Below are 8,443 nucleotides of genomic sequence, written 5' to 3' on the forward strand. Positions count from 1 at the left end.
GTATATATTATATCCTAAACTTCTGAATTTATCACTTCCCTGAAAGTTTCCACTTTGGTAACCATAAGAGAGATCTGAGTCTCTTCCTATTTTATAAATAAGTTCACTTGTATCATTTTTATTCCACATATCTGTGATATTGGATATTTATCTTTGTCTGACTTACTTCAGTTAGTATGATAATCTCTAGGTCCATCCATGTTTCTGCAAATGGCATTATTTCCTTCTTTTTTTATGGCTGAGCTATACCCCATTGTATACATACACCACATCTTTATCCATTCCTCTGCTGATGGACATTTAGGCTGCCATTTTCTTACTTTGTATGAAATTGCCATTTTTGCATCTGATTCTGGGAAACAATCTTAAAAAATAAATTCCTATTTTTTTCCCTTTTTTTTTTTAAAGAAAACTCATTTGAAATGGGGATAATTGAGAAAGTGCATCCTTTTTGCTTGAGATTCCCCCCTTTAAAGGGTAGTGCTGTAGAACTTAAAGTCTAAGATCACAATTTGCAGACACTACAGCACAATAGGCCACTTTTAGGAGGCCACGAAGACCCCCTAAACCCTCATTATTAAGGACAGCCATGGTAGTCAGTGTCTTCTCTTTATGGGAGGGGGGTGTGTGTGTGTGTGTGTGTGTGTGTGTGTAGGCGAGTGTGGCATAGAGAATATGTTTGTGTTTCTATGAGGGGCCAAAATGTGGAGGGAATCATGGCAGATACCCAATTCAAGGGCCAACAAAGAAATGAAGAAGAAAAGAAGAATCAAGGTGAGATGTGTAGAAGCAAATGCAAGTCTAACTACTTCTGGTACATGGTAGAGAGAAAGCTATGGAGGCTTACAGTGGCTATGTGGCACTTATAAGCACACCTACTTGTCCACACACTGTGTGAGATGTTTGAATACCTGACATGTGTGACATGTTGAAATGCCACTTTTAAAGGGGGAACCTTTAAAGAATCAGAATAATATCATTTCAGAGAGAAATGCATCATCGGTGAGTATTTGAGAAGATAAACTGTCCATTTATCAATCTAGCAGAATCAGATGTTTTGATCTAATTTCTCAAAATATTATATCATTCATCAAGATAAAGATTCAATCTTTAACATTTTAGATTTGTGGTATTCATTAGATTATAAGAGAGGGTTTACTTCTCACAGCCAAACAAATCAAAGACAGCGTTCAGGCAAAGACTATACAAGCATATTAGTTTAAGCAATGACACCCTATGGCAACAGAGAAATTAAAAAAAAAATTTAGGATTAATTCTTATATATTATGCTTAATTAGCTCATACGTAAGAAGTATGCCTTTATGTTATGGATGGGGCAAATGTGTTTTAAGTGCATAGATGATTTAAAGGGATCTGGGATGAGGAAAAAGCAGAATACAGCAAAGGCAAAAGGTGTGAGGTCATCCATTAACCTACTTACATAACCAGGCTGTCTGGAAGCACTCGTGGAGATGGCTAGCTATGCACATGTGTGATGTCGGGGGAAACAGGGGCATCAGATGCCCTGTCTTTCTCTAGCTAATTTCTCACGTCTCTAACTAAGTTTTAGGGTACACTGGCATGGCAGTCAGTGCTCTCTGTATCCAGTATGTGTTTTTGCCTGAGACAGTTCCACACACATCCCTTCATCAAGGAAAGAAAGTTTGCTTAGAAGCTCTCACTGATTGGACTTGGACCAAGAGTGGATACTTTCTCAAGGGCAGGCCGACCAAAGGCTAATCAGTAAGTCAATATGTGCAAAAGTCATTGTAAGAATCAGAGTTTGGGTTATTAGCCGGTTAATTTGGCCAGTTGTCTATAAAATTCTGATGGGGACATTTTAGAAGATTTCCTAGCTAAGGAAATGGATAGGAAGAAGCCATGCAGTGAAGGAGATCATGGGTTCGATGAGAGATGCAGAGACTAAGTTCCCAAACTATTTTGGATCCTAAATTCTAATTCCTTAATTAGAGTCTCATCTTTTAAAGATTTCTTGAGTCTCCAACAGTTTAGGGAGATATTTGGATCCAGAAGGAAATATGGACTTGCAGTTAGAATACATGGGTTTGCACCTTAGTTCTTTAATTTAATAAGAGAATTTGGACAAGTAATTTAGTCTCACTTGGATTTAGTTTCCTATGATATTACTTTTTAGAGATGCTGTGAAGATTAAAGGAGCTAATGTGTTTGGTAGTGTGTGGTAGATGGATGGTAACATTTTTTACCCATTTTCTGGTTTTAAAACTGTATCTATGTAAGTGTACCCTTGGAGAGGATAACACTGAATGTTTAGTAATAAAATAAAGAAAGGCCTGTCCCAGTTACCATGTCCCAGAGGGTCTGGGCAAGGTTAAAGGTGAGGATGGATTATGAGTCTTGATACCTGGTAAACAAATTTAATTGATATACTAATTTTCTATGGACTTGAGAAATGTTAATTTTAGATTTTCTGAAATACTGAGTTAACTAAAGTTCCTAGGCTAATATATGAGGGAAGAGAGGGTCTGAGTTTCTCAGAAGACAAAGCAATGTCAGTTGAAGTCAAAATTATTGTTTATAGCAGTGTGGTCTATGCAAACCCAAGCTGGATAGAATTTTGAGTCAGTCATTTAAGCACATTCTTCTTTCTAACCCTTGGAGAAGCCAAGAGATGTGAATACGTTTGCCTGATTTTTTACACAGTTATGGAAAAGTTCAGAACCTTTTTTTTTTTTTTTTTGCTCTGCTAGAAGAACTGTTTCAAAGTTTTCTCTCTGATTGGCTGGTAGCTGCCTACCATTTTCCCTTTCATTGCACCTCTGAAGCACAGAACATTTGATTTGGAGGTTGAGGCTTGAGCTGAAAACTAGAAGATAGAGAAGCAAATCTAGTTCTAAATCTGGAAATTCCAATCAAAGAGCCAAGTGAGAAAAGCACAACTTAGTGGTCATCCTTCTGTACTCTGCACTTCAACCAAACTGGCTTGGCTCATCTAGGCTATGGATTTCATACAGGATTCTTAAATTGAGAGGTGTCTGTTGCTTTTTTCCTTTTCGGGCTCATCATAGGCAGTTTGAATTCTGTACTGTATAAGGTTACTACTGTTTGTTCTTTCCAAAATTGAGATTATAATCATTGCTGAAGAGGTAGAAGTGATGTTCTTCTAGGAGGAAAAAGAGGGGAAAAAATGAGGACTCATTATAACCCAGTAACACAGTGATGTTGAATATGAAATTTAGCCCTCAAGCAAGCTTTTGCAAAGGTTCAGATCTTTTTGGCATAAATTTTTTCTCTATTCTATGAGTCTTTTCTGTACTCTTTACATATCTCGTCCTTCCAAATAATAGAATTTTAGAGTTAAAAGAATTTTTAAATTCTTGCATAATTTCTATCCTCATTGAGGTGAGAGAACTAAGGCACAAAGAAAATACTATGACATCACACAGATATTCAGAGTCATAGGCAGAATTACATTCCAGAGTTCTTAACTCTCTCCCAGGGGGACAGTCTTTCATACACCACACCATCTCTTATGCTGGCTCTGTCAGTTCTACAAAACACCATGCTTCTCCATTCCACCCATCTCTTTGTGCCCGCAGAAATTACTCCTGCCTTAGCTCCAACTCCTCACTCAAATAAGGCACATTGATGGAGAAACCATCCTAGGCTTTCCCAACTCAGCAAAATATGACATTCTTAATCTGGGTCACTTGTTTAGCCTCAGGGGTTATGAACTTTCTTAAATTTAATGCAAAAATTTGGGCCCAAATGCTTCCTGTTAAACGGTCCATGGATTTCATCAAAGAGATTAAGAACCATGGCTTTAAAACGTAAATTGTAAGCCAAATACTTGGCCTTCTTGAATTTGATGAATGGCATTCCTCCTACTACATTCTATTAAGATTCTGTGCATCAGTTGGATATGATACCAGCTTAACAGGGAGATATAGATATTATTACATGGTTCATCAGTTGCCATTGAAATGTCTGGCCCTAAATATCTTTTTTGCAAATATGTCCCACCTCCTGAATCTCAAGGTAGTTACACCTTGTTTCTTGATGATGATGACAGATGGCAGGCATAGGAGGTAACAGAAAACAGCACCCGATGCTTGGCCCCTACAAACTTTGTGTCAGACTTGTCAAATGAGCCCTGCTTCCGAAAAGTCTCTCCTGATGATACTTAGAAACCAGCAAATCCAGTCCACTTCCTCTCAAAAAAAAAAAAAAAAAAATTCTGATGTTCTTTACTCTTTCATGGCACAGAGCACAACTAAGTTTTATTCTTGAGCGAGAGTTTTTCTGCACAGTCAACTGGTTAACTATGTAAAATCTTAATTTTAAAAAATGCAAGGAATTTAAAAAATGCAAGGAAAATCTCCAGTTTTCTCATTTGGCAGATGAGGTAACTGGGGTCCAAGTCACTTTCCACTCTTTCCTGCACACCTCATCCCACTTGGAAAAATCAGAGGGCCAAATAAGACTACTTATCAGTTCAGATTTGAGTTCAATACAAATCCTCATGTTGTTCACTTTTGCTAAATCATAAGGCATAGGCAGTAAATGGGTAGCTTCCTTGGATGAGAGGGAATGCTCAGAATGAATTTGTGCAGGTTGAAGTCGGTCTGCAAAATTCCTAGGTTTTGACACCCCTTGTATCTTTGTCTTCAATGTAAAAACTGTCTATATCAAGTTTAGGAGGGCAAGTGTTACAATCATTTATTTGTTCATTAACTTATTCAATAAATATCACATTGGACAGGCCAAGCATTCTTCAAAGTGTTAAGAAGCATACATATAAAATAAAACCAAAATTAAAAAAAAATAACGAAGTCCCTGCATTAAGTAACTCATAATCTATCAATGGTATTTACTCCTGATACATTTATTGAACATTTACTGTGTGCTGGAAACTTCCCTAAGCATTTCAGTCGTTCATTTCATTTAACTTTCTTAACTTCATGAAATATTTTTAAAGTGAAACTGGTTAGGCAAATTGATCTCAGGAACATGTTAAAGTTTTATTAAGTGTGATTACATGGAAACTATGAAGAAGCATATTAAGATATCTGAAATTGAATTAAGGGTGATGGATGGAGGGGAGAACTTACATACACTCTATAGAAATGTTGTTCAGTGTGTTCTAGAAATTAAGGTCAGTCAGAAACCTGTTTGTTACCTGTCTGAGACTGGGTATGCTCAAAAACTGAGAGAAAGCATTTAGACACTTCTATAGACATTTGCTTTTGCTGCAACATTCAATGATTCATTGGTCCTCTCATCCCACTGAACAGGACATAGATCATTTTATGGGTTTTTAGACTTACATGGTGAGTTATTTGTAGTGGTGTAAGGTAAATGGGTTCTCTAGAAAAAAACAAGCTAACAACAACAACAAACCTCACTTTGATTTGTAGTGTTTTCTCATTTCTGGTATAAATACTCCTGTCATGGCTGATTTCAAGCCACCAATGTAACGTCAAGTACTGAAATTTTAACAATTGGCTCTTCCATGTTAACACTAGCCAGCTCCAGCACATCGGCATGTCAGTGTGATCTGCATACCAGTCATGTAAGATAGGACCACATGTTCACCCATGATAGATTAGGCGATGAAAACTAGTTTTGAAGTTACAAGGTCCAGATTACTGACTAGTTGCATATTATTGTAAATCCTTCCTGTTTTTAATGAATTGATCTAGGTTATCCCTAGACATAGTGGTTCAGAGTCATCTTCCCCAAGATGCTAGCTGTAAAGAGAATTTGCCCTTGCCAAGACCCATTCTTTTTCTTTTTCCCTTTCCATTTTCCTGGTATTCTCTTTGTTTGTGTCATTTTCATTGTTTATCGTATTGTCACTCAGCAGGTAGTTTTCACTGCTGAACCAAGAAGTAGACCAATTGGTATTCAGTGGCCTTTTTCAATTGGGAGACTCTCAACCTTCAATTCTGCTAATATGTATTTTCTTATTTACTTGGTGATTTTCTCTCCTCCATTTTTCTCTATGCAGTTCTTCTGGAACACCTTAGATTTGTTGTTGATTTTTCCTCTACTCTTTAAAAAAGCATTTTAATGAGGTAAAATTGATGTACAAATTCTATAGATAGTTGATGTACACAAATGTGTTTAGACAAAAGTATACATGTGTGAAATTATCACAGTCAATTATATAAACTTATCAATCACCTCTAAAAGTTTCCTCCCACCCTCTTTGTTTCTGTTTTTAAATTCCTTTTGTGGTAAGCGTATTTAACATAAGACCTGCCCTATTAGCAAAATTTAAAATATAGTATTATTGGCCATAGGCCCTGTTTTGCAGAGTAGATCTCCAGAACTTCTTTATCTTGAGTAACAGAAACTTCATATTCTTTGATCCTCCCTCTTCCCTCCCACCGCACATTCAGTTCAGTCGCTCAGTTGTGTCTGACTCTGCGACCCCATGAATTGCAGCACGCCAGGCTACCCTGTCCATCACCAACTCCCAGAGTTTACCCAAACTCATGTCCATCGAGTCAGTGATGCCATACAGCCATCTCATCCTCTGTCATCCCCTTCTCCTCCTGCCCCTAATCTCTCCCAGCATCAGGGTCTTTTCCAATGAGTCAAATCTTTGCATGAGGTGGCCAAAGTATTGGAGTTTCAGCTTTAGCATCAGTCCTTCCAATGAACACTCAGGACTGATCTCCTTTAGGATGGACTGGTTGGATCTCCTTGCAGTCCAAGGGACTCTCAAGAGTCTTCTCCAGCACCACAGTTCAAAAGCATCAATTCTTTGGCGCTCAGCTTTCTTCACAGTCCAACTCTCACATCCATACATGACCACTGGAAAAACCATAGCCTTGACTAGACGGACCTCAGTTGGCCAAGTAATGTCTCTGCTTTTGAATATGCTGTTTAGGTTGGTCATAAATTTCCTTCCAAGGAGTAAGCGTCTTTTCATTTCATGGCTGCAGTCACCATCTGCAGTGATTTTGGAGCCCCCCAAAATAAAGTCTGATACTGTTTCCACTACTTCCCTATCTATTTCCCATGAAGTGATAGGACCAGATGCCATGATCTTAGTTTTCTGAATGTTGAGCTTTAAGCCAACTTTTTCACTCTCCACTTTCACTTTCATCAAGAGGCTTTTTAGTTCCTCTTCACATTCTACCATAAGGGTGGTGTTATCTGCAGATCTGAGGTTATTGATATTCCTCCCAGCAATCTTGATTCCAGCTTGTGCTTCCTCCAGCCCAGCGTTTCTCATGATGTACTCTGCATAGAAGTTAAATAAGCAGGGTGACAATATACAGCCTTGACGTACTCCTTTTCCTATTTGGAACCAGCCTGTTGTCCCATATCCAGTTCTAACTGTTGCTTCCTGACCTGCATATAGGTTTCTCAAGAGGCAGGTCAGGTGGTCTGGTATTCCCTTCTCTTTCAGAATTTTCCACAGTTTATTGTGATCTACACAGCCCATAACAATTACAATTCTGTCTTCTGTTTCTAATAAGTTTTACTATTTTAGGTTCCAAGTATAAGTGAAATCAGGCAGTATTTTTATTTCTGTGACTGGCTTATTTCCTTTAGCATAATGTCTTCTAGGGAGAAGGAAATGGCAACCCACTCTAGTATTCTTGCCTAGGAAATTCTGTGGATAGAAGAGCCTGGTGAGCTCTCTCCTTTTGCTACCACGCCACCACCATCATGGGAAGGGCCTGTCCCAGTCGGCTCTGCCCTACCGCCGCAGCATCCCCACCTGACTGAAGCTCACTTCTGACGATGTGAAGGAGCAGATCTACAAACTGGCCAAGAAGGGCCTGACTCCCTCACAGATCGGTGTGATCCTGAGAGACTCTCATGGTGTTGCACAAGTACGTTTTGTGACAGGCAACAAATACTTGATAATTCTTAAGTCCAAAGGACTTGCTCCTGATCTCCCTGAGGATCTCTATCATTTAATTAAGAAAGCTGTTGCTGTTCGAAAGCATCTTGAGAGGAACAGAAAGGATAAAGATGTTAAATTCCGTCTGATTCTGATTGAGAGACGTATTCACTGGTTGGCTTGATACTACAAGACCAAACGAGTCCTACCCCCCAACTGGAAATACGAGTCATCCACAGCCTCTGCCCTGGTTGCATAAATTTGTGTATTGTACTAAAGCAATAAAATCATTGTTTAACAGAAAAAAAAAAAGAGAAAGCCTGGTGAGCTGCTGTCCATGGGGTTGCACAGAATCAGACATGACTGAAGAGACTTAGCATGCATGCATGCATTGGAGGAGGAAACGGCAACCCACCCAAGTATGAGAATCCCAGGGACAGAGGAGCCTGGTGGGCTGCCATCTATGAGGTTGCACAGAGTCGGACAAAACTGAAGTGACTTAGCAGCAGCAGCAGCAGCAGCAGCAGCAATATCTTCTAGATCCATCATGTTGTCACAAATGACAGGATTTCTTTCTTTTAGAGGCTGAATAATATTCCC

General features: G+C 38.8%; 1 pseudogene; it reads left to right on the forward strand.

Moving 5' to 3' along the window:
* Positions 717–8,155, forward strand: LOC102182134 (annotated as a pseudogene).

The sequence above is a fragment of the Capra hircus genome, chromosome 11 (assembly GCF_001704415.2).
Source record: "Capra hircus breed San Clemente chromosome 11, ASM170441v1, whole genome shotgun sequence".
Lineage (NCBI taxonomy): Eukaryota > Metazoa > Chordata > Mammalia > Artiodactyla > Bovidae > Capra > Capra hircus.